The 26,219-nt window shown below is 42.3% G+C and overlaps 1 protein-coding gene across 9 annotated transcripts in view; it reads right to left on the minus strand.

The window, feature by feature from the left end:
• PLEKHA1 (pleckstrin homology domain containing A1) overlaps positions 1–12,492 on the minus strand; it is a 46,201-nt gene extending 33,709 nt beyond the window's left edge. For 3 of the 9 annotated variants that reach the window (XM_032490731.1, XM_032490737.1, XM_032490736.1), the window contains exon 1: positions 12,126–12,357. The gene's annotated coding sequence lies outside the window, so the exon portion shown is untranslated. The other 6 variants (XM_014568403.2, XM_032490732.1, XM_032490733.1 and 3 more) reach the window with 6 other exon arrangements.
• Between the last annotated feature and the right edge of the window lie 13,727 nt (positions 12,493–26,219).

Consider the following 26,219-nt stretch of genomic DNA (forward strand, 5'->3'; position numbering starts at 1 on the left):
AGCAGTTGTTTCTAGACATTTTCTCTAAAAACCATAATGTGATTCCCTCCTGATGTGATGCAAACCTGCAGACTGTTCCTACTCTGGTACTGCTATAGCCAGTGTCAACACATTTTGGCAGGTTGAATTTATTTATATAACTAGTTCTTCATTTAACTTACAGTGTAAATTCAATTAGAATACGCCCTGATACACTGCACATCTTAATCACTATTCTATATGCAGCCAGAAGAACATCAAAACACATCAAAAAGTTTTAAACTATTCATTCATTAAAGTTTGATGTGTGTTATTACAAATCTGGCATTTAGAGGAGATAATTTTTTAATGAATTTACCCAAAGTTTTTAAACATTTCCAAAACGTAGTCAGAACTTGAAAAATCAATACACTATACCAACACATACTACAGGCAAAAACTATCAACTTGTGTGGTACTGCCATGAGGACAGACATAGATCAAAGGAACAGAACTGACAGACCAGAGAAGAACCCATACATCTATGGCTAACTGGTTTTCAACAAGAGTGCCAACATCATGCAATGGGGAAAAAACAGCCTCTTTAACAAATGTTGCTGGGACAACTGGACACCCACATGCTAAAGAATTAAACTGGACCCCATTTTATACTATATACAAAAATTAACTCAAAATAAATTAATCTAAATATAAGAGCTAAAACTATAAAACTTTTTAGCATAGAGGAAAATCTTCATGACCTTGGATTTGGTAATGAATTCTTAGATATGATACCAAAAGCACAAAAAACAACAACAAAAAAAAAGACAAGTTTTTTTAAAAAAACAAAACAAAACTTTTTTGCATCAAAGGCCAACAAGAAAAAGGCAACCTACAGAATGGGAGGAAGTATTTGCATCAGGGTCTAGTCTACAGAATATGCAAGTAACTCTTAACAACTCAACAACCAAAAAACTCAACTGAAAAATAGACAAAGAACTTGAAAAGGCATTTTGCCCAAAGAAGATAACCAAATGGGCAATCAGAACACAAAAAGATGCTCAACATTATTTGTCATTAGGGAAATGTAAACTAAAACCACAATGAGATACCACTTCATACCCACTAGGACAAATACAATTAAAAGAGGAAAATAAAAAGTATTGGCAAGGATGTGGAGAAACTGGAACCCTCCTACACTGCTGGTGGGAATGTAAAATGGTGCAACAGCTGTGTAAAAGTTTGGTAGTTCTTCACAAGTTAAACACACAATTACCATGTGACCAGCATTTCCAATCCTAGGTATATATCCCAAAGAACTGAAAACAGATACTCAAACACTTACACAAGAATGCTCACAGCAGCACTATCTGCAATAGCCAAAAAGTATAAACAACCCATATGTCCATCTACAGGTGAATGGATAAACAAAAATGTGATACAGCCAAACAACGGAATATTATCCAGACACAGAAAGGAATGAAGTACCGATACAATATATCCAATCAAAATTCAAGGATACTTTATATAAAATTTGACATGGTAATGCTATTATACATTGAAATGTAAATGACCTAGAAAAGCTAAATCTATCTCCCAAAGAATAGACTTACATTACTTAATTTCAAGAGTTACAATAAAGCTATGGCAATAAAAACAGTGTAGGATTGGTGAAAAGATATAATAAATCAATGGAACAGAATAGCATCCAGACACAGACCCATACATATACTGTCAGTTGATTAATTTTCAACAAAGATGTCTAGGCAATTTCAAACATGGTCTTTCAACAAATGGTGCTGGAACAAGTAGCTATCCATATGGAAAAATATTAACTTGAAATGGATCAGAAACCTAATGTACAATTAAAAAATTAAAAAGCATCTAAAAACATTATTTATACACACACACACACACACAAATGAAGGTCTTGGAGTACACAAAGATTTCTTAGATATGACACAAAAAGCCTGAACTATATATGGTTGCTATACTGGACTTAATCAAAATTAAAAACTGCTCTTTGAAAGACAACGATAAGAAATCAAAAGACAAGCCACAGAATGAGAGAAAATATTCTGTACACATGTATCTATCAAATTACTGATATCCAAAAACAGGCAAGGAATTACAATAAGACAAACAATCAGTTAGAAAATGGGCAAGAAATCTGTATAGACAAGTTAACAAAGAAGATATGCAGCTTTTTAAATAATAAAAAAGAAAGAAAAAGGAAGACATACAAATAGTAAATAAGCACAAAAACACGCTCATCATCATTAGAAGATACTGCAAATCAAAACTGTGAGATATCACTACACACCTATTAGAAAGGCTACAACAAAAACAAACAAGGAGTGGGTGGGTATAGCTCAGGGGGAGAGCACATGCTCAGGGTCCTGGGTTCAATTCCCATCACCACCACTGAAAAAAAAATCTGACAATACCAAATGCTAGCAAGGATGTGAAGCAAATGAACACTCATATTGCTGACGGGAATGACAAATGGCACAGCAATTTGGGAACCCAGTTTGGCAGTTTCTTAGAAAGTTAAACATATCCCTAACTACATGACCCAGCAATTCCAATCGAAAACTTGTATTTTCATAAAACCTGTATGCAAATATTTAAAGCAACATTATTCATAATTAGCAAAGAGCAGAAACAACCAAATGTCTTCTGACTGGTAAATGAAGAAACTGTGGTACATCCACAATGAAGAAATACTACTTAGCAAAGTAAGGGAACAAACTGTTGATGAACACAATGTGGGTAAATGTCAAATGTACCTTGCTAAGTTAAAGAAGCCAGACCAAATGGCTACAGGAATGGAGAACAGATCACCATGAGTGGGTGGAGAGAGAGAGGTTGACTTCAAAAGGTAACTTATGGAGTGACAGAACTGCTCTGTATCTTGATTCTGATATGACACAAAATACGCATTTATCAAAACTCATAGGCTCATACACTACAGAGTGAGCTGTACTGTATACAAGTTTAAAAAAAAAACACCTACAGTAAATAGAAAGCAGATCAGAGTTCCTAGGGCTTGTGATAGGCCTGACTACAAAAGAACTTGAGAGAAAATTTTCTGGCAACATAAGTGTTGCATATCTTGATCGTGGTAGTGCTTACATAATTACATGCATATATCAAAACTTATATAGAACTGTATACTAAAACAGGCAAAATTTACTGTATGTAAATTAGACCTCAATAATGCTGAATTTAAAAAAAAAAAAGATGCCATCAACACTCACCAGAATGTCTAAAATTAAAACAGACTGACAATACCAAATGTTGTCGAAGATGTGATGCATCCAGAATTTATGTACTGTCGATGGGAATATAAAGTGGTACAATCACTATGGGAAAAGTTCTGGCAATAAAACCAAACATACATCTATCCTATGACCTAGCCAGCCCGTTCCTAACTATTTGCTCAAGAGAAATGAGAACATATATGCATGCAAAGACTAATTCACAAATACTTAGAGCAGTTTTACTCATAATAGCCCCAATCTAGAAACAATCCAAATGTCCATCAAAAGGTGAATAGAGCAATAAAATGTAGTATGCCTATAGTATGGAACAGCACTCTATAATATAAAGGAACCACTACTAAGTGCAGCAGTATGGTCAAAACTCATCAAATTGCAAACTTGAAATGAATACATTTTATTGTATGTAATTTAAACTCCAAAAAGTTTTTAAAAATCCAGCAGCAATGAAAAAAATTCATTGACATATTTGACTATAAATAACTCTTTAAAAAATTTTGCATGGCAAAAGCCTGATCAAGTTAAAACCAGCAGAAAATACTTGCAGCTTCTATCACAATACTCGCAGCTCATCTCCCTAACACTTAAAAGAGTTTGCAAAAAATGTCAAGGAAGATATATCAAAAGTTCAATAGAAAAATGGTCCAAAGACATTAAAAGACATTTTACAGAACACAATATAAAAATGATCCTTAAACATATAAAGAGATGCTCAACTTCACTCATAACAAGAAAATCCCAAAATAACATACAGAGATAAGTAGGCATTGCTACCACCGTCACAAAAAAAGGCAACCAGACCTCACATGCCTCCTAGAATTCACACCATGTGTAAGACATTCACGAAAAAAAAAAAAAAGGCATAAAAATACCTGAATCTGACCAAGACTCCAGATCCAACTACAAATTTATAGGAAATAAAGACAGAGGAAGGACATATTAGACTCTATCACAGAGATTCAAATAGCAAAATCCAAACTATAAGAAATTTCTCAGGACAAACAGCATGCTTTCTTCAAAAATAAACTCCAAGGGAGTAAGGGGAAAGAAACTGGAAGAATCAATAAATTAAAAGACTTAAAAAGACAATCACAACATGTGAACCGCTCTTTAAATCTTGTTAAAAACAACACTGATTCATCTAAGGAGACTGGAAATTTGAATACTGCCTCATGATACTAAGGAACTAGATATGTATTTTCAGTATGACGATGGTATTGTGGTTATGTTACCAAGAAAATGCACCCTTATTATTTAGAGATATTTACTGATACAAAGATAAAATGTTATCTGAATAACTGGGAAGGAGGGAATGGATGAAGGAGAGATGGCCGGGGTTGACAGTTGTTGGAGCTAAATGATGGATACTGTAGTTATACAATTCTGTCTACTTTTGTGGATGTTCACAATTCTTCATAACAGAAATTTTTTTTTAAATCTATGCCACACAGAGGTACAATTTCTCATCTATGAGATTGGCAAAAATTTTAAAGTTTGACAATACACTATATTGGTAAGGCTGTAAGAAAATAGGGACTCTTACATTTGCTGGTGAGAATGCAAAATGGTACACCTACTGAGGTGAATTTGTCACTGTTTAACAAAATCACATATGCATTTATCCTGTGATCCAGCAATCCTACTTGGTATTGTAATTCTGTAAACTATTTATATGATAGAACTTCACATGCATCATAGGATAATGTAAACATATTGATGCTATCTATGACTATTTAAAAACAAAACTAATAAAACAAATTTTATTTGTTATTATGAACCTAGATTTCCACAGTAAGAGAAAAGATGTACAAAAGCAAAAGGAAAAATTCTATACAATACATCTGAATTAGAGGTAGTATGAATTCAGGATCTTTGAAAATATGTTAGTAATAGAAAAACATCACTTTGCAATTCCAGTATAATCACTGATTTAAGCAAGAGTATTCAATGAACACTAATATCATGAGAAAAGCGGTTGTTAGATCATACAATCTCAAAATTATCACCCCACAGTGTTCCTATCTAATCACAAAGAGGAAAATGTATCTTTACAATGGAGGGATCTTTCAGCCCCCACCTTTGCCAGATGATTAAGTACCTAAGGAATCTAAAAGCTAGGTACTAATGGGTATCACTCCTCTCTAAACAGACCACACATCATATGAGTCCACTGGTATGAAATACCCAGAAAGAGCAAATCCATAAAGACAGAAAGTAGGTAAGTAGTTGCCTAGGAGTATGGGGTACAAGGGGGAATGAAGAGTTGTCTAGAGATGGGAGGGTACAAGGTTTCTTTTTAAGGTGATAAAAATACTCCAAAATTGACTGTGGTAATAGTTGCACAATTCTGCCAATATACTAAAAATCCCGAATTGCACACTTTAAATGGTGAATTATACCTCAATAAAGCTGTTTAAAAAAAGAATTACACTTGTCTTTTGTCTTTTCATTCTAGAGCACATCAGAAACCTTAAAAAACATTTTCGTCTCCCAGACCTGTGAATGCTGTAGTGTCCCAGGGAATAGTCCACAGACCTCTTCTCTATACACACTCAGTCTCCTGATGAGCTCACTCATTCACATGGGTCTAAATACCGATGACTTCCAAATTGCTATCTCCAGCCCTGGACGCTCTGCTGAACTCCATACTCGTGTACACAACCACCCATGCTGCAGATCTACTTACTTATCTAACAGGCATCTCATATTTAAACTGAACTCCAGATACACCCCCTCAGCAATCTGTTCCTCTCTGTCCTCCCCATCTCAGTAAAAAGCCACTCCCTTCTCCCAGCTGTTCAGGCAAAATATCTTGGAGTCACACTTGATTAAGCCTTCTTTCACTCATGTCATGTTCAATGCATCAACAAATCCTACTGGATCTATCTCCTAAATATATCCAGAATCCCACCACTTCTCACCATTTGCCAATCTGGTCCAAGCCAACATCACCTCTCAGCTGGATTACTGCAAGGGCTTCCTTGCCCTCTTCCCTCTATTCTCAACACAGCTTATCAGACACATATTCATTAACTATATATTCAAGTGTTTATCCAAAAAACACTACACATATTATTACTTGCCAAGCACTATTCTGAAAATTTAAATATTAATTTAATCCTTATAACAACTTTACAGATGAGAAAATGAAGGCTCACATGATTAAGAAGTGGCAAAGCCAGGATTCAATCCAGGGGAATCTGGCTCTAAAGCTCACGCTCCTCAATAGTATATCATGTTATTCCGCTCAAAACTCAAAGCTGAAGAACTCTGGCTGCCTATTAGAATTACCTAGGAATTTTTGAAAATCCTTATGTCTAGACTGATACCCCTAGACCAATTAAATCAGAAATTCTGGAATGGGATCTAAGCATCAGTACATTTTTAAAGCTCCCCAAGTAATTCCCATATTCAGCCAAGGTTAAGAACCATTGTTTTAATGCAATCTCATCTCATTCAAAATAAAAACCAAAGCTGTTGCAAAGATACACAGGCTCTACTACACCCCCTCATCCTGTCCCAGTCCTCCCCTTGCTTACTCATCTGGCCCCTGGACTCCTACTGCCCTAGACAAACTCCCCACTCAAAACCTTTTAATTCAAATGCCACTTTCTCAGTGAATCCTTCTTGACATCATATCTAAAATGCAAATGCTCCAAACTGTCCTGCCAACTCCCATCTCCCTCCCCTGCTTTATTCATTTCTTTATCATTTATTGCTAACAAACAATATCGTTTACTTATTTACCTATCGCTGTCTGTTTCCCCACACTGGAACGTGGGCTCCAGGAAAGCAGGTTTTTTGTTTCTATTTACCATTGTTTCTCCAATGCCTAAAACAGTAGCTGGAACATGGAAGGGACTCAATAACTATTTGTTGAATGAAATATTAAGAAGTACATAATTATTGCATCAAATATTAATATTTAAGTTTCCAGACAGAAAGTTGCTTTCTCCTCATGTGATAAGAAATCATTCAGCAGATTTAACTGACTGGCTTTAGATGATGGAAGGAAAAAGGTTCAAATACTATATTTCTGTTTGGATTTATATATTTAGTAAAACTAGTATGAGGCAAGAACAGATAAAATTGTATTAGTAAAACCTAAAACCTCCACAAAAATCTGTCCTTCAGCTTCCCTGGTACTCTAAGGGGTAGTCAGATCATACAAACATTCATAAATTAACATATTCACAGTCAACACTTGATCAGTCAGGAACCATGAAGTCAAAAACTAAAAACGCAACAAAAATCAGAAAGAGACAGAGAAAGAAAAGAAAAAGAAACAATAAATTCTGCACAGTGAAACTTCATTAGATCCACAGGACTTCACTATTATGTAATGATTAGATGTTGAGTAGGGTTAGTCTTGTGCCCAAATTGCTGACAAACTCAAAGCTGAGATCTACAGACATCAAAGATCAAATATCTGTGAAATCTGGCACCAACAATCCCCACACACACAGAGCTCAGGGCTCTGGCACCCCAACCAATGCTAACCATCACTCCACTCTATACAGGCAAGATGACAGAAGAGAGGGAAAAAATGAATAGTCTTCCAAGTGATCAGACAGAACACAGGGGAAGGAAGGGGATACTCACCCCAAAACAGTGGTGGGGGCCCCAAGAGAATCATTCACCAAGATCAGAAGTGCCTACAAGAAGGAGAGATTGTCATCTCATTCTCCGGTTCGATGTCTGCTTATGAAATAGACTGAGTGACTGACCCTGTGCCTATCTGAGCAGGGGGACAAGCAGAATTAATCAGAAACGGCAGGGCACAAAAAGGGGGCAGACCTAAGCAGCCTGCAGGCCACCATTTGGCATCAAAAGGAAGTAAGTTTCCAGTGGGTTAAGTGGAAAGTACAGAAGGTAGCTGGACTTAAGATGTTTTACTGTTATCAAAAAATCTGGCTGCAGAGAGAAACCCACGTCACCCACAAACACTCACAGGAACCAACAGGTACACTGACAGGATAGGAACAAGGAGGTAGGACTGTAGGTTGGTAAGGTTTACCTACAGCAAATTTTATATCCAGGAACTGTGCAGTGGGGAGTCTCCCTGCAAGATCTCGCCAAAAATTCCAGTTTGGAAGCCTACCAAAAGACATTAACAGCTTGCCATTCTTAATCTAGAGAGGGCTTTAATAACACCAGGTAAGAAATACTTACCCGTTTCCATTTTTCTTCTGACTAGTCCCTGTCCAAATAAGTCCCCGAAGACGGAAGAGAAGAGGTACCCAGAGAGCAGACCACAACCCCTCCCCACTCCAAGGCTTCAGGGAATAAGTAGCTAGATACTGGGGTAAGGGAGGAGAGGAGCTTTAATAGGAGACTGAAGGTTTAAACTGAAATAGATTAGACTTGAGATTTTGATAGCTGTAAATGTTAGAAAAGCTACCATTTGCCCATGAAGTCATGAGGTAGTAGGGAGAGAGATCAGTGTTGAAAAATGTAACTGTCTCATGTTTGTTCTCACCAAGCTCAGACTGCTCAATAACCTGATGACATTCGGAACAGCATTACTGCCCTTGGTGATGAGAAGGAATACCTGACATGGAAATTCCCATGGGGGCTTTGCTGTACCCAGTAAGATGCTACATTAGAAGCTCTCTGAGATCTCTTCCAATTCTGCGTGCCTGTGATTGTCTTTTCTTCAAGAGGTTAAATTGAATCCAGAATCCAGATTTCAATGGCTAAGCTATTAAAGGCTAGCCTGCCTAAAGGAATAAAACCACAACGTTTTGAAGAATAAAACTATCAGATTGACAACTTTGATAAAGGTTCCATGCAGGAAACAGTATTTGAGACTGCAATATTTTTAAGACTCTAAAGACTTATTTAAGTGTTAAAAAATATCCAAAATGACTTTAATTTTCCTTTACATTGAACTGAAATTCCAATTCAAAGAATGCTTATGATACAAAATCCTCAAAATATCATCTTCCTGAATCAAAGCCATTCAACTAATCAAAGGCTTACCAAAATAAACAGCAAACACATGTTTGCTTAAATATCTTCCAGGAATTACAAACTCTCATGTTCTTCATCACACAGCAACTACTAGGAAAAAAATATTACTCAGAGTTCAAATGGTTTAATGTTACTCATTAAGCATTATAAAATCCTATTGTTCCAACAAACACCAACAGGAATTTTTATTTTTAAATTAAAAAATCCCATACATTTATGTTTCTAAAAATAATTAAGCATTATAGACAAGCATCTAAAGAAAGTTTCTGCCCTAAGAACTCCTTTCTGACATCCGTCAATAAATTTCCAAATGCTGTGTACTTACAAACGGTCAAAAGAATTAAAATTAAATTTTAGTATTTATCTCCTACTAAAGCCATTTTACTGTATCATTGCAGATCTAATGAGAGAATCATCTTAAAATGTTAAATCAAATTTTAATGTTATCAATAGTAAAATGCTTTTACTCATATGAAAAAGTAGTATTTGTATATCATACCTCAGCTCGCAGCTCAGGAAGTGACTACCACAGAACTTGAAATTCTCTGTCTAATAAAAGCGGAGTGTGAGTAACTATTGTCACTTCTGAATAATTACTCCATTCTATTCAGAAAACTATCATCCTCATTCTTAAATGACAGTTATTTAAATAAGAACGAGAATAATCATTTAACATCAACATTTCAGTATCAAAGCTCGACTTAAATTACACTTCATAAATAAATTACTTCATAGATTTCATTCTGGGTTACAAATTATCATCAACAGAAGCAACTGTGAGTTTCGCAGTGGGACTATATGAACTTTCAAGTTTAATTTAAGTAAAAGTCTCTTTTTTAAGCTGCATTAAAAGTTTTTAGAGAAAAAGCCCCAGGGAAAGATAAAATATTTCCATCTTTCCCAAGTATTTTCCAGGAGTCTTCAATATCATCATACCCTATATTTTAACAACCAACATTCGAGTATTGCCCAGTGACTTTTTAAAGAAAATAACCCAATGCTATTCTTAATGTCCTTAAACAATTCTAAAAAGGTCCTTCCGGCTTATGAACTCATGGCAGTTTCCTAACAATTGTACACTTATCCTGTTTTACTGTCTCTCCTAGCCCATGACAAACTCAAATTTACACACCATCTCTTTCCTATTTTGCTACACTGCTAAAACTTGGGGGGGAGGGATACAAACCTGCTACTTTCCCCTTCCCAAAGCAACAATAAAAATACTAATTAACAAGATAAAGTGAGGTAGGAAGCAGTTTCAATACATATAAACCACATCTCCTTAATGTCCCAAATGTTACGCACTGCTTACCACAAAGGACAAATTCAGTCACATCCCTTGATACAGGTTTACTCTTCAAGATAATCCTGTCAATGGATACACTGTAGGGTTTACAGCACTATAAAATAAATTATTAACTCAAATTCTGCTAAGCTTAAATATTCTTCTTCAAACATACAAGTATACCAAAATGTCACTTCCCCTGGGAAGACATGGCCAAGATAAGGACTACTAAACAAACTCTATCTGAGGAAATATTTTTGCCACAAATGTGTTAATGCGGAAATCTTACAGTAAGAAAAGTAATAGGCTTTTTAGTCAGAATGACTCTTACTATTTTTCAAATAACAGCTCTTCAAGTTATTTAGATTGTGAAGAAAAACAGAGTTTTACAAAATGATTTTTCTCAAGTTTCTCTCTGAATCACATAACGCTTGCTCAAAGTTTGCTGTGAAGTGGTTCAATGGCATTAAACTAACATAGAAAGCATGAAAGCTGAGCGCTTGCGGGGGAAATAAAGCAGGCTGATCAGTAGTTCTAAGCTAAAAAGACAACAGTATAACCTCATAGTGCGCTATTGGTTCCAGTCATTGGGCACACAGGAAATAAGACTTTCTACTTAGAAAACTAATTCAAAAAAGGTCAATGACTTCATTAAAGCAAAGAAAATGCTATCAAAACAGACAACTATCAATCGTGAAATAAGAAAACAAACATTATAGGCCTGGAAGGTGAAACAGGAGAGGAAAAGGGCACAAATTGCCTGAATATTTCTTCTATAACCTCCTCCTGGACCTGCCCCCAAACAGACAGATCGAGTTTCGTTATTTATGTGCCCAGCCGAGGGCAGATGCTCCACTTTGGGGCACAGCATAACTAGAATTCTACCAAAGGTAGTAAACACGACTTTCATTGACAACTTTCCCCTCTGATGGTCTATCCAGGAGGGTCAACAGAAAGCATCTGAAATAAACCACATACCACTCAAAACGGCCCCAAAGCGGTGCGACAGGGTTAAAGACCTGGGTTCTGGTCCCCTCCTTGGTCCTACCTGCAGTGACCCTGGATAAGTCACCTCCAACTCTGGCACTGGTCGTCTGCACCACTACGGTGCGAGGGTAACGCACTAACCCTGCGTGATGCTCCGGCACAGGGCGGAGCCGACTTCTGACTCGGCGAGTCCTAAAGTGAAAGCGCAATAAAACGACAGAGAACGATGCCCCCAGGCAGTGGAGCCCCCGGGGGCACAGCCCAGAAGTCGAGCCACTTCGACAGGCGTCGGCGGCCGGGAATCCCCGGACAGCTGGCCGGCGCGGGCGTCCGGGAGGAGGGCACCACCGTCCTTCTGAGCAGAGCCACCGACCCAATTGCTCCTCGGCGACGGCGACCGCCGCCGGGCTCCCCACCCTGCCTCGGCCGGACGCCGCCGAGGGCCGAGGTCAGGAAAACAATAAAGGAAGGAGCCGCGGGAAGAGGACGCCGCCCCTCCCGCCGCCGGAGCCGCAACGCGCAGGTGAGCCAGCCCCGCGGCCTCGCCCAGGTACAGCCGCGCGGGCGGCCCCACGAGGAGAGGGGTGGCGAGGACGCAGCCGGGACCCTGCGCCGCCCGCCACCCGCCGCCCGGCACTCACCAGCGCCCGCCGGCCCCTCGGCGGACGCGCGGCCGCCTCCCAGCTCGTCTCAGCCGGCGCCGCGCTCCTGGAGCCCGGCCCCGCTCACCCCGCCCCGGCGCGGCGGCGCTTCTCACGGCGAACTTCCCCGCAGCCCTCAGCCGGGAGCACCCGCGCCGCCGCGGCCCCGGGTCCCACAAGCACTGAGCTGCCCAGAGCGGCGCCCACGACGGCCCGCCCGCGCACTGCGCACGCGTACCCGCGCAGCCTCAGCCCTCAGACGGTCGCCGAGATTCCGGAGCGGGCACTCCCAGCCCGCGGAGACTACAAGTCCCGGCAGGCCTCGCGCGGGTCCTGGAGGCGTGACGGGCCGGTTCCCGAGGTCTTCCTGGTTCCAGGGGAGGCGACCTCGGGTGCGTCGGGGAGGGGCGCACGCAGAGCACTGGGCCCTTGCGCTGCGGTGCATCCTGGGATTCGTAGTTTTCGAGAACCCCGGGGCTTGGCTTCGGGGTGGAACTCAGGGTTCTCTTGTGTGATCACCTAGAGCTTCCAGGCGCAGGGATCTTTAAAAATAGGCTTCCTTCATTTGCAGATAATTTGTTTGCAAGCTGCCCCATAATCAGTACAGGAAGCATAAATGCACGGGCTGCTGTGTGACCTGGAGGAAAAACGCCTTACATCTCTTCGCACCAATTCTTTGCTCCTAACAATTTCTCTCTCCCTAGAACTGTAGCTCCACCTCCTACTGAGTAGAACAGGGAGCTTAGAGAAACCTAGAGAATGATTAGTCGAAATTCGATTAGTCGAAAGGCTGGAACATAAATATGTATTATCATAAATATTTAACATGTTTGTTGAGCACCTACTATGCCAAGTCCCATAACAGGCACTAGGCATACACTTGAGAACAAGACAGACACTGTCCTGTCCTCATGGAGAGTGCAGTCTGTAGGGGGAGCTAGTCTTTAAATAAGCAAGATAAATACAGACTTTAATGCAACAGAGAAACTAAGCGAGTTAAAGAGATTAGAGGGGTGGGGGGCTCTTTAGAGAGGGTAGTCAGGGAAGGCTCTCTGAGTAAGTAATTTTTGAGCTGAAACCTGCAAAAAGAGACCTGCGAAAGGATTATATGCCACGCCTTTCACAATGCATGGCACACACTAGGCTCTCAATAAATATTTGTTCCTTCTGTGTCCTCCTTCCGTTCCTTCCCCTGCACAGCCTTAGATCACATCCTTCCCCCTTCAAAATCTTTACCAACACCTTTCAGAACATCCTTCCTAGGCGAAGATATACAGAAGACAAATCAATGTCCAGCGGTAGGACGAGCTGTACGTGTACAGCTACTAGGACAGAAAATACAAGGTAAATGCCAATGAGCCTGGTGACATGGCTGGAACCCTGACTACTTTACCCCTTCTTTGTTTGTGAAATGAGTTAAAAGGCTCAGCACTCAGGCCAGTATCCTTACTTCAGACTTATGTTTATGAGGCAGAAAATCAGATTTGAAGTCTTCCTCTTTTAGATCCTAAAGGAAGCTTAGATATTATCTCATCCAAATCAGAGGTGGAGTGAAAAACACCCCTGAACTACCTGTGTGATCTTAGGCAGAGGGTGACATTTTGCCTTTCTGATGCTCAGTGACCTCAGACGCCCACATATGGAATGTTCTCAGAGTCTGATAAGCTGGTAGAGGAGAAAACACTCTCCAGACTGCATGGAATGCTCTTGTCCTGAATTTTCCAGGCTACTTGTCTTCAACATTTCCAAGATGATTGTTCTGTTATCTTTTGAGAAACCTTAGCTGTGTAGTCTTGCTGCCACCTGTCCTCTCCAGGCCTCATTTCCTCATTTTTACAATGGTTGAAAGGATTTGGCCTCATCATAGTTTATAAACTGGCCAGAGCTGTTTCCTTTTGTCCACATAGTGGGTTTTATTTTTAACTGGATGTGTGGCTTAGGTTTAAAAATAGGGAGCTTTCCCATAAGAGCCCAGATGTCACCTGCCTGATCTCTCTAGACATTTGAGCTAGTCTTCCCTGTCTAAAAGATCTGGAAGGATCTCCAGCTTCAGAATCCTAGAAGATTCTAGACAGGATATTTGGGACATATTTAAATTAAAAAAAAAGATTCTTGGTTTATCTGAAATTCAAATTCACACTTAACCTTTTGTATTTGATGTGAAAACCCTAGCTCACCAATCAGACAGACCACTGAAGCAGAGAGCCTCTTGTTCCCTCCAGATGGGAACCCGAGGGAATCTTTCTCTTGATTCCTATTAACAGTGGACATTATTGACTGAGTGGTTTTAAATTATTCTTTTGCTGTTTTTGCTTAACAAGCCCCAAAGGTTGCTTGACATTTGAGAGTCACATTTACAATGAAGAAAGCCAGAGAAGTGACTCAATTGCCCAAAGACACACAGCAAGGTAAGCCCAGGGCTACTCTGAGTTTGCAATATAACCAGCCAATAAACACAATGACAAAAAAAAAAAAAAAAAAACCAGAAAAAAGAAAACAAAACAAAAAAACACTCTCTGCTTTTCCTCCAGCCTTTTTTTGGATGGAGAGGTTTATTACATAACAGTACTTTCAGTGTTATTTTAAAAAAAAAAAAAGTATGTGGAATATTCCCTTGTTGAAATTACAGTCTGGGAGCAAACCAAGAACATTCAGGTCCCACAGACGGTGCTGAGGAATGCTGGAATATTCCATGGATTTCTTGTCATCTGAAGAAAAGAGAGTGGAGGAGTCTGCATACAAGAATCCGCAGTTTACCTTTAAAACATCCTTGTCATCGTCATTATCCTGCCTTGCACGTATAAAGCACTTGGATGTTTCGATCAAAAATATTTATTGAGCCCTTTCCAAATGCTGACATGCTGGGCACTGGGTCCTCCAGACAGGCATTAGCTCCTCTGACAACACCAAATAGAGCAGTGAAGAGAAGTCAGGAGACTGACCTGAAGTCACGCAGAAAATGACTGAGCACTTGTTGCCTCTCTCACATTTGACTTTCCCTCCACTCACAGACACTTCCTAACTCCTTTCCTGCTTTTTTTTTTCTGCTTTATCATTTTCTTCTTAGCAGTGATCACGTTCCCACACATTATATATTTTACTTATTTATCTTTGTCTATTCTCTGCTTGTCACACTAGAATGTAACCTCCACACCCACAGGGATTTTATCTGTCTTGTCCCTCACTGTATCCTCAGTGCCTAGAACAGAAATATTTGTTGAGTGATAAATGCCACCACCTCCCTTTATGGACATAGTCAGAATCAGAAGTTAACAGAAGGAGCAACTCCAGAAGTAAACTCCCATTTTTACTAGAAATCAGAACCAAGAGAGAACAGGAATCAAGTATGAATTGTGGAATCAAAAAAAAAAAAAAAAAAGGACAGGTTATCAGGAAAAGCGGATGGGGAAGGATAAATTTGGCAGTTTGAGATTTACAAATGTTAACCACTATATATAAAAATAGATTTAAAAAAAAGTTTCTTCTGCATAGCAGAGGGAACTATGTTCAATATCTTGTAATAACCTTTAATGAAAAAAAAATGAAAACAAATATATGTATGTATATGCATGAATGGGACATTGGGCTGTACACCAGAAATTGACACATTGTAATTGACTGTACTTCAATAAATAAATGAATAAGTAAAATTAAGTTATAGTCACTCACACACACACAAAACCATGAGTCGAACACTCTCTAAATCCACCTTTTTCCCCTCCTGTCCCCTCCAGAAACTGGGTAGCAGAGAGTTAAAGACAGGTCTTCCCTATATTTCAATGTAAAAATGAAACCCACATGCTGGGGAGTCAGTGCGGTTTCCTTTGTGGTTGAGGAGTCAGATGACCCACGGGCCCTCCCGGCCCTACCTGGCCTCAGCCAAGCCATTAGAAGGATGATTCTCAATCATCACCCTGGATGGGACGGGATTAGATGACCTGCCCAGAATACAGTTCAGGTGACTGATTCTCCTTCTGGAGCTAATTCTTGCGTCCCAGGCCTGGAACACAGTCCCCCTCAGGGAGGAGCTGTGAGGGACTGTCTGTATATCATGCTTACTGAGGTGCAGGAACAGAATTTCCAGACAGGTCAGCAACCAACTCAAATCCCAGGTTCACAAAGGCAAAAAAAAAAAAAAAAAAAAATTTGCAGGTCAGGGGAGAGGATTGCCTCCAAGATTTTTTAGAGAGCAGGACCAGGTCTTTCCTGCCTCCGGACAATCAGGCAACAAGAGGGGAAGCCTGATGCCACAGGAGCTCTAAATACAGGTCCCTGGCAACCCCTGTGACCCCTGGGCTCTAGTAAGGTTCCAGCCCCATCAGACTCCCCAGGGAGGTCATGCATTAATCATCCTGACCACATGTGGCAGGTGGGGGATGTGGTAAAGCCCTGATGTGGAGCCCACAATGCCTGCTGTCACTCAAACACGTGGACTCTTGCTTCAGAGTGGCATGAAAACTTGAAAAGGAAGTTTATTCTGAAGGCCAGGTGCTTGCTCAGGTAGCTAATTACCACACCAAAGTGGGGAATATTCTAGAAAGTGAAGGGCTCTTTCCAGACGAGGCTGGGAGAGGATCTGGGAATGAGTCTGTCTTGGACTTTACAAGCCCCTGGGCCTGTGGGAATTCCTCCTCAGACCCCTGCAACTCACCCGTCTGATGCCAACCAAGCTCCTCCTCGAGTCAAAAGCCACTGCTTTCTCTCATCCGTCTTGCTTGTCAGAAGAGTTTCTTTACCGTCAACAAGAACCAATGCCTCAAGTGTTTGGGAGGCCTGACTGCGTGCCAGGCTGGGACCCCCAGGGGAAGGGAAGCAGAAGTCACAGCTTCCACCAGCTGACCCTGGAAAGACAAGCAAGGAGCCTGGTCTCTGGAGTCCACCTGAGCTGACCAGCTGTGACTCTGGGCTTGCTACAATGTTTCTCTGAGCTTCCACATGTCCTCATCTGTAAAATGGAGTCGATGACACTCCCCGTAATACTTCACAGCCTCTTCATGAGTCGTAAATAAAATAATGCGTATATAAAGCTCTTAGCCAAGTGCCTGGCACATATTAATGCTTCCATCCACGTCAGCAATTGTATCATCTCATTTAGCTCAGTTCCTGAGCCCACCTGAGCAAGGTGGGTGACACAGTCTCAGAGTCTCTCACCTAGGCAGGGAGTCAGTTCCAAGGTTATTTTCATCTGCTGTGGACCTCACCCATATCTGGGTGACTGGGAGAGAAAGAAGTCTTCATTGCGGTCTAGGACCTTGGGGAATTTGGTATGGCTGGGGAGCAGGGCCATGTGGATACGGTGCTGGGGAAATAAGATGTGCCGGATTTGGAAGGACCCAGGATGCCAGTCTTGGAGCTAATTGTATGTTTCAACTGAGTGGGTTAAGGGATGCCAAGATGCTGATAGAACATTATTTCTGGGCATGTCTATGAGGGTGTCTCTGGAAGAGATTAACATTTAAGTTGGTAGACTGAGTAAAGAAGATCACCCTCCCTAATGTGAGTTGACACCATCCTGATTCATTTAAGGCCTGAATAGAAGAAAAAGGCAAGGGTAGGGTGAATTCACTCTCTCTGCTCGAGCTGAGACACCCATCTTCACCTGCCCTCAAATATTGACCCCCTGATCCTCAGGCCCTTGGACTTAGACTGAACGACACCACTGGCTTTTCCTGATTCTCCAGCTTGTAGAGAGCCGGTAGTGAGGCTTCTCAGCATCCATAACCGTGTAAGACATTTCCTGTAATAAATCTCCTTCCTATCTATCTATGTATTATCTGTCTATCTCCTATTAATCTGTTTCTCTGGAGATCCCTGACTAATACAGGGGGACTTCAGTTTGCTTTCCCAAGTGCCCTCCACCATGCCCCTTCCCCTGGACACAAAAATAATTAAATAGAAACACACTGACTTAGGTGGATTACAGCAGGATTGCGATGGCTTCTTCACCATTTTCAATTATCTTTGCTCCTTCAGAAACATTTCACCTAAAAGCTGGAAGGTGTCCCCCACCCCACCCCCATCAGCCCCTCCCCCATTAGCAGACTTAGTGGCAGGGCAGCTCTAAAAATAGCTTGCCTTCCCCAACCCCCTGGCAAGTAAATACATCTTTGTTCCTGGCTGGCATTTAATAACTGTACTTTATGGTGAAACAAAGCTGTAATCAGAGCCCAACAATGGAAGCTGCAGTCAGCCCCGAACAATACTCAGAATTCCCATGGTGATCCCCCTCCACCACCCCCCATCCGCAGCTGTGAGAACCAGAAGTCTCAAGCATGAATCCCATTCACAATTATTCGCCTGGTCCTAGTCCCACTGTGGCTTATTCGAATCACAGCTTTCCTGCCTCCTCAGCAGGGCTTTCGAGAAGCTGAAAAGGGATGCCAAGCCTGGGCCCCTGCCAAGAGCAGCCCGTGCAGGTGTGCACGCGGGGGCTGGCCCTGAGAAGTCTGCACAGTCACATGGTGAGAAGGCCAGACTGCCCCCAGGCTGGAGGCTTCAGCAGCCGTCTCTGCACCAGCAATTCATGCAAGACTTCCTTCAGATAAAAGAGAGCTCTGCACTGATTTTCTTATCCAGCACTGCAGTCTGTGGATTCCAGGATAAGCCTGGCAGCTGGCTTCTCCTGCCAGATTCAAGTCCTAGAACCTCAGAGAGAGAAGGTCTTCAAGAGGAAGTACTCTAGTGGGTCTCAAAACTTGATGCATGTTGGGATCACTGGGAGTGGTTTAAAAAAATTCTTAGGACAAGATCCCATCCCAGGCCAAATGAATCAGAATCTCTGGCAATGAGGAATTGACATTAGTGCTCTTTCTTTCTTCTTCTTTTACTTTGTTTCCTTTTGAAATATAACTTAAGTATAGTGTTATGGGCTGAATGTGTCCCTCCAAGTTATATGTTGAAGCTCCACCCCCAATGTGACTATATTTGGAGATAGAGCTTAAAAAGTGGAGGTAATTAAGGTTAAATGAGGTCATATGGGTGAGGCCCTGATCCAATAGCATTAGTGTCCTGTATGAGAAGAGACATCAGAGTTCACCTCCCCAGAATGTCAAGACTCAGCGAGAAGGTGACCATCAGCAAGTCAGGTAGAGAGCCCTCACCAAGAACTGAATCAGCCAGAAAGCACCTTGATCTTGGACTTCCAGCCTCCAGAACTGTGAGAAATAAATTTCTGTCTAAGCAACCCAGCCCATGGTGTTCTGTTATACCAACCTGAGCTAAGGCATACAGTACAGTCTACAACTCTTAAGCATAAAGGCCAATACAGTGTGTAACCAACATCCACATCAAGATACACTCCTAACACCCCAGAGGGCTTCCTGTGACAGCCAGCGGTAACCACTGCTTCATTTCTACCACCATCGATTAGTTCTGCCTGTCCTTAAACTTCATGTCATTGTAATTACACACTATGTTCTGTCTCTTTGGGCCCAATATCATTTGCTTAACATTGTGGTTGTGAGATTTACCTAAGTCATTATGTGTTATAATGTCTGTTTTTCTTTTATTGCTGTGTAATACTTCATTTTATGAATAAAGCACAATTTATCTATTCTCCTATAGATGGACATTTTGATTGTTTCCCCTCCTGTTTCTTTTTCCATGTTGCTTCCTCTGCCCAGAATGGCTTTTCCCTCCTGCCCCATCCCACCCCTTAGTCTCCCACAAATAAAACCTGCCTACACTGAGAAGCAAGCACTAAGCCATCAATCAAGACTGTCTCTGGGAATCTTTCTGACTTTTCAGAGAGAAGTGACCCTGTCTCCTCCGTGACCCCACTGTTCCCCAGTTTGAAATATAAGGGTCTCTCTGCCAAGGGGCTGTGATTTCCTGAAGGGCAGGAACCATGTCTCAGTTACCTCATTAGCCTCAGTCCCTAGAACAGTGCCCTTAAGACAGGTGGGGTCAAGAGACTGTGGCTGGTTTCTGGGAGGCAGGCTCCCCGCCAGAGATGGTGGGGACACCTGGGGGCAGATCCTGGCTTTGGGAAGGAAAGCAGGCAGAAACAAAGTGGTTTCCAGGCATAGAAAGGGCCTAGGCCACAAAGGATGCCTGACAGGAAGTCCAGTGGGACAAACTGGGCGTGAGCATAGCATGCAGCTGCCCAGGGCTCACGCCCAGTGGCAGCCCCAGGTGCCTTCACTCCAAGCCCCAAGCTTAGCTCTGGATGCTGAGCACCTTTGAAGACGGGCTTAGGAGCCTGGGAGAATGGAGCCCTTAGGTAGGGTATCAGGGGATCCAGCCAGCTATGAGGGACCTGGTGGGGAGGGGCTACTGAGTCCTGGCACAGTCCAGAACTCAAAGAACTGCCACAAGGTCCTGATCCCTCATGATTGCCACCCCACTTCCAGTGGGCCATTTACAGTTACCCAGGAAGCTGAGTGAGAGGGGTTCCCTGGATTTCTTGCTGTGGGATTCCTTTTTCTGCTCTCTCTCTGGCCCTTCATTTATAAGGCCACCAATCCAGTGTTCAGTCCAGCACGGCAAACCAACTGCCCTACTCAGAAAGCTCAGTCTCTGAAGCCATCAATTCATGCCTTTTGTCAGAGAGAGATGATCAGCATCGTTTAGAAAATCTGCTTTCACAAAGACCTAAATGATCACATCTCTGTGGTCTAAGCTTTTTGACCCACGGTGCTGTTGCAAAGGGATGCTGTTGCTGCCAGACAGACCCGAGTTCAAATCTACTGCTTGCTGGCTGTGTGACTGAGCCCCTTGTTTGCATGTTCTGAGCTTCAGATTCCTCACTGGCTAAGTGATCTCTCTGCTGCAAAGTGTTTGTAAGGCAGGGGCTTAGTGCATAGCAGGTGCTCAATAAGTAGCTACCATGATTGTGTCTGCCACTGAAGAAGGTTCATGCCCCTCCCCTCAGCCCCATTCCACAGGCTTTGCTCTGGAAGTTCTCCTGGTTGTCCTGAAATGCCCTCCCCCATTTCATTCTGCTGCCCACATGCCGCCTGCCAGACTGTTTGTTTTGGATGCAGGAGGCCAGCCAGGGAGTGGCGGGCCTGCCCATGCGGTTCCTTGAAACAAAAGTTGCTCCCTGAGTCATTGCTGAGAGAAGCCAGCACATCCAAACACCTCCACAGGCATGTCAGAGGTAGGATACCCTGTGCGCAGGACTGCTGGAGGTAGGGGTGCATAGGCAGAGTGATGGGGACAGAGGGCCTGTAAACCAAGCACATGGTGTAGGCTTTATTTTGGGGGATACCAAGAGGGGTCACTGAAAGGTTTTAAATAAGAAAGGGACATGATCAGACTTATGGGTTAGAAAAATCCCCTGAACTCTCTCAGGAGTCTTTCTGGAAGGGAAGGACCCACCTTGTATTTCAGCATCTTCTCCTTCCTTTACCCACTACAGGTTTTCTGCCCTGGCTAACCCCCTACACAGACTCTCTGCACTTCTGCCCCATTGGCGTGCTCCCCACCTGGCAACGTTTTCCTGCACCAGTCACCTTGAAGGCTCTCTCTTAGTGGCAGACAGATGCCCCTGCCAGGTAACCGGGGTAACCAGGTTCCTGAAGAGTAGCAGCATGTGGCTCCTTGAAAAGCCCATCTAGGTCTATCTTAGCAACAGGAACAAACGTTCTGGGGCCACACGGACTAGAGAAAGTGCCCTCTCGGAGCAGCCAGCGGTCAAGCTCAGGCCAGGTGCTCTCCCAGCTTGGGCTGGGGCTGTGTCCTTGGGGGTCCCTGACTTCCTGCCGAGGAAGGGGGGCATCATTTGTCCCACTAGAGAAGATGGCAACTGGCTTGAATAAGCTAGGGACGTGAGACTCCCAGGAGGTGGGGATCTGGAGAGAGGCGGGGCGTGGCTTCCACCCCCGCTGATCGTGGGCTTGTGGGTTAGGAGATGGCTGTATCAGTCACAGCACACCCTGCGGGCAAGGAACAAAGACCCACCTGCAAAGGCGCCCTGACCGAGAGCCATTCACGGTGTGGGCTCCTTTCTTATACGAGTGCGCTCGGAGGCAGCCAGGCAGTGCTTGCCTCTCTGTCAATCCGTTTGTAGATAAAGAGGCCCAGATAGGAAAAAAGACTTGCCCAGCGTAGGAGAGTGAAACATCAGATAAAAAAAAACATACAAATCTCTTAATACCTCCACCCTTCTCTACAGGCTCTCAGTATAAAGCTGAGACCCACTTTCAGTTAAATTAAAGGTCTCATGAACATCTTATGAAAATCAGTTGGAGGGGAGGGTTTAGCTCAGTGGTAGAGTGCATGCTTAGCACGCACGAAGGTCCTGGGTTCAATCCCCAGTACCTCCATTAAAAAAAATAAATTAGTTACATAAATAAATAAAACTAATTACTCTCCCCCGCCAAAAATATTTATCAAGCCTGCAAGCTGGCGAATTATTGCCTCATTCTCCCCTCAAGACATTTTTGCATTAGCCATTTACCTCTTCTTTAAGGCCATGAAGGAACTGGCTTTTAATCCCCTCTTTTGCCAACAGACAAGTGAGGTGTCACAAACTGCCATGTGGGCCAGACCCTGTTTTAGTCCCAGTTTTAGACCCTGTTTTATGCATGTTGTCGCATTCAAAGCTTACAACAGCCCCTTCAGGCATTTCACTCATTTTACAGGTGAGGAAACCAGAGCTCACACACCCAGGAGGTGGAGAAGCCTGGACTCAAGGCCTTGCATTTCCTGCTACACCAACTGTGTCTGTTTTAACAGACAGAAGAGTGCTGAGCTTAATAGAAACACACACACAACAGTTCATGCTCATATCATAATCCTGCATGTGTAAATTTCCCAATGGGAGAATCAAAACAAATCCTTGCTCATCGAAACCAAGAATAATGTCAAAAAATGGCATGTGTTTATCTAATTTACTTGCATGAAATGGGGCCTTCTAGGATGTATGAAGAGTTGGTGATACACCATTGGTTAGCGCGTTGGGGCTCAAAATATTACTGTATTACTATTGTTGTTATTAGTTAGAATATTTAATATCCACCAGTTTGTAGAAACAGTAGGATTTCTATGGTTTGTTCTCTACTTGGAGTTCAAATGAAGTTTAAAAATTCCCAGCTCCAGTGAGAATTTGAAGTTAACTGAGTTTTAAGAGGCATTCTCAAGGCCACAGTGAAGAGCAGTGATGGGGGTGAGGTAGGTTAGTTGCCCAGCCTCTTGTCTATGATCAGAGAGGCTACTGCTGCTGTATTGAGCTCTTCAGAGAAGCTGACACCACAAGGAAGGTGGCCAGTATCCCTCCTGGGGCTAAAGCCCTGAACCCCACATCCTCACCAGAATTTGGTATTGTCACTTTTAAAATTTTTAGTTATTCTAGTGTGCAATGATACCCAAGATTACTTCTTTTATCATTTCTTTGTGCTCAGATAACTTCCTTTAGCCATGTTTTAGAGTATGTCTGCAAGCAATACATTCTCTTAGTTTTCCTTCATCAGAGAGTATCTCAATTTCCCTCTCAACTTGGAGGATATTTTCAGTGGATATGGAACTCCAGGTTGGTGATTCTCTTCTTTCCACACTTGAAAAAAATGCACTGCCACTTGCTTCTGGCTCCCATGGTTTTTGATGGAAAATCTGCTGTAATTCAAATGCAGTTTCTCTCTCCCTTTTTTTTCTCTTTTTCCCCCTATAATTGATACATCATTTCTCTCTGGCTGTTTTAAGATATTTTACTTTGTCTTACATCTTCAGAAGTTAGCTATGATGTTTCTTGGCATAGATTCCTTTCGGTTTATCCTATTCGAGGTTTACTCAGCTTCTCGAATCTGTTGGCTTATATCTTTTACCAAATTAGAGTCACTTTTAGACATTATTTCTTTGAATGCCTCCTCACCCTCACCCTGTGGACTCTGACAACACATTTTTTGTTATAGTCCTGTGGGTCCCTTAGGCTGTTCATTTTATTTTTCAGTCTATTTTTTCCTCTTTTATTCAGATTGGGTAATTTCTGTGTTTCTACCATTAAGGTCACGGATTCCTTTCTCTGTCCTTTCCATTCTTCTGTAGAATGAAAACAACATCCATTGAGTTTTAATTTTGGATATTACATTTTTCAGGTCTAAATTTGCCATTTGTTCCTTCTTTGAATAATCTGTTTTGAGACTTTATGTCTTTATGGAGAATTTCTCTTTTTCATTTGTTTCAAGCAGGTTTGCAATGGCCTACTGAAGCATATTCACGATGGCAGCTTTACAACCTCTGTCAGGTCATTCTAAACCTGTGTCACCACATGTTGGTGTCTGGCAGTCGTCTGTTTTCGTTCACGTGGAGATCTTCCTGGTTGTAGATATGACGAGTGATTTTTAATTGAAACCTGGACACTTTGGTACAGTAGTATGAGATTCAGGGTCATATTTAACTCGTGTTTTAGCAGGTCATCTGTGACATCACTCTGGCAGGTGGCAAGATGCCACCTTGCTACTTCAGGATAGGGGATAGAATTCCAGGCTCTCCCCTTGGTCTCTAGTGACACCAGAGGGAAGACGTCCTTACTGTTGCTGGGCAGGTCTGGAAGCTCCAGCTCTCCATTAAGCCTCGGCTGACACCACCCTGGCTGTGAGGGGTAAGGGTGTTCATTTTGCTTCCCACATTGCCTCCACTGACCCTGAATTTGGGGGGATGGCCTTGTTACTGCTGAGCAGTAGTGGAAGTCCTAACTTCCCACTACACCTCCTCTGACACCACCCTATCAAGGAGGGTGAGAGGTACCTCATAATCTCTAGATGACAGTGGAAGTCCAGGCTCCCCAGGTGTTCTGCACCAACACTGTGGGGGAGGATGGGCTTGTTCCTGCAGGCCTTATCTTCCCACTTGGCCTGCTCTGACAACACCCTTGATGGGGAGGGGCTGGAGTGGCTTGAGTGGCGGGAGGGGGGACCACAGTTTTTCCTGTGGTGTTTGGCTGAGGGGGAGTGGTCATTGTCCAAGAGTTTTCGATCTTGCTAGACTGTGCCTTTCTTGGTCCTTTGGCTGGACAGAGCAGGCTCTCTTAGGGGTTTTAATGTGGTCTGTACTCATTGATGTTTTTGAGTTTCCAGCTTCTCTAGTATGCAGTCTGGACTATATGAGGCAAAAAACATTAATTAATGAATTAATGAATTAAATAAAATAAGCAAAAACCAGAGAACTCACTACCATGTCATTCTTTGACTCCTGAAGTCCCTAGCTAGTGTGTCTTCTTTCCACTTTACGAAGTTTTCTAATGTTTATTTTATATATAATATTCAGGATTTTTTGTTGTGCTTAGTGGAAGGGATACAGACAAATATGTCTACATACTTATTTTTTTAATTCAGCAACATGACCTGTACATCTTTACCCACAGCCACAAATACAGACCCATCTCACCAAGTTTTGCTGAATGGATGTCCTATAATTTGCATGAGAAGTTCTCTATGAATGGGCAATTAGGTTAATTTCCAACTAGTGCCAAATAATGCTGTGCTTTATATATACATACTATATTATAACATGTATATTATATATATAATATCTTTGTATACTTTATCCTAGTAATAAATTGCACATTGTGGAATACTAGCCAGAAGATAAGCAACTTTTGAAGGCTTTTGATTTTCTAGAAAAGTTGTAAATTTATACTAGGCCTAAAGTGTCCATATCCCCAACCTCGACCCACACTAGATCTTACGCCCCGACTGCCCTTGAAGATCATTTAACCCTGTAGTTACCTCTGTCTTTCTTTTTCCCTTTCAAGGCCCCCTTGCGCCGCATGATAACCTGGTTCAGGCGTGCACACATGCTGGGTGGAGGTGTGAACTGTCTGGGATGACCTTGAACTTGAACTGCACGGGGGTGCCTGGCCTCCACAGCTGCTCTGCTTGAGATGGAAACATTCAAGTGAAGGAGTAAGGAAGGTTCAGATAATACTGGAGGTCCATAGATTTTCTGCCCCTAGCATGTGTGCTTGTCCATTTTCAGGCGTTCTCAGAAAGTAGAAAGAGAGGGCTCTCCGTAGACTTTTCCTTAGAACCTGAACACTGAGCCGGAACATCCCCCACCACATGGAATCCTCAAGCAGGCATCCGCTTCTAATTCCTACTTCATTACAGGGCCTTACTGATGAGCATTTAGTCTAATTTTTACAATGTGAGATAT

Source organism: Camelus ferus, chromosome 11 (genome assembly GCF_009834535.1).
Source record: "Camelus ferus isolate YT-003-E chromosome 11, BCGSAC_Cfer_1.0, whole genome shotgun sequence".
NCBI lineage: Eukaryota > Metazoa > Chordata > Mammalia > Artiodactyla > Camelidae > Camelus > Camelus ferus.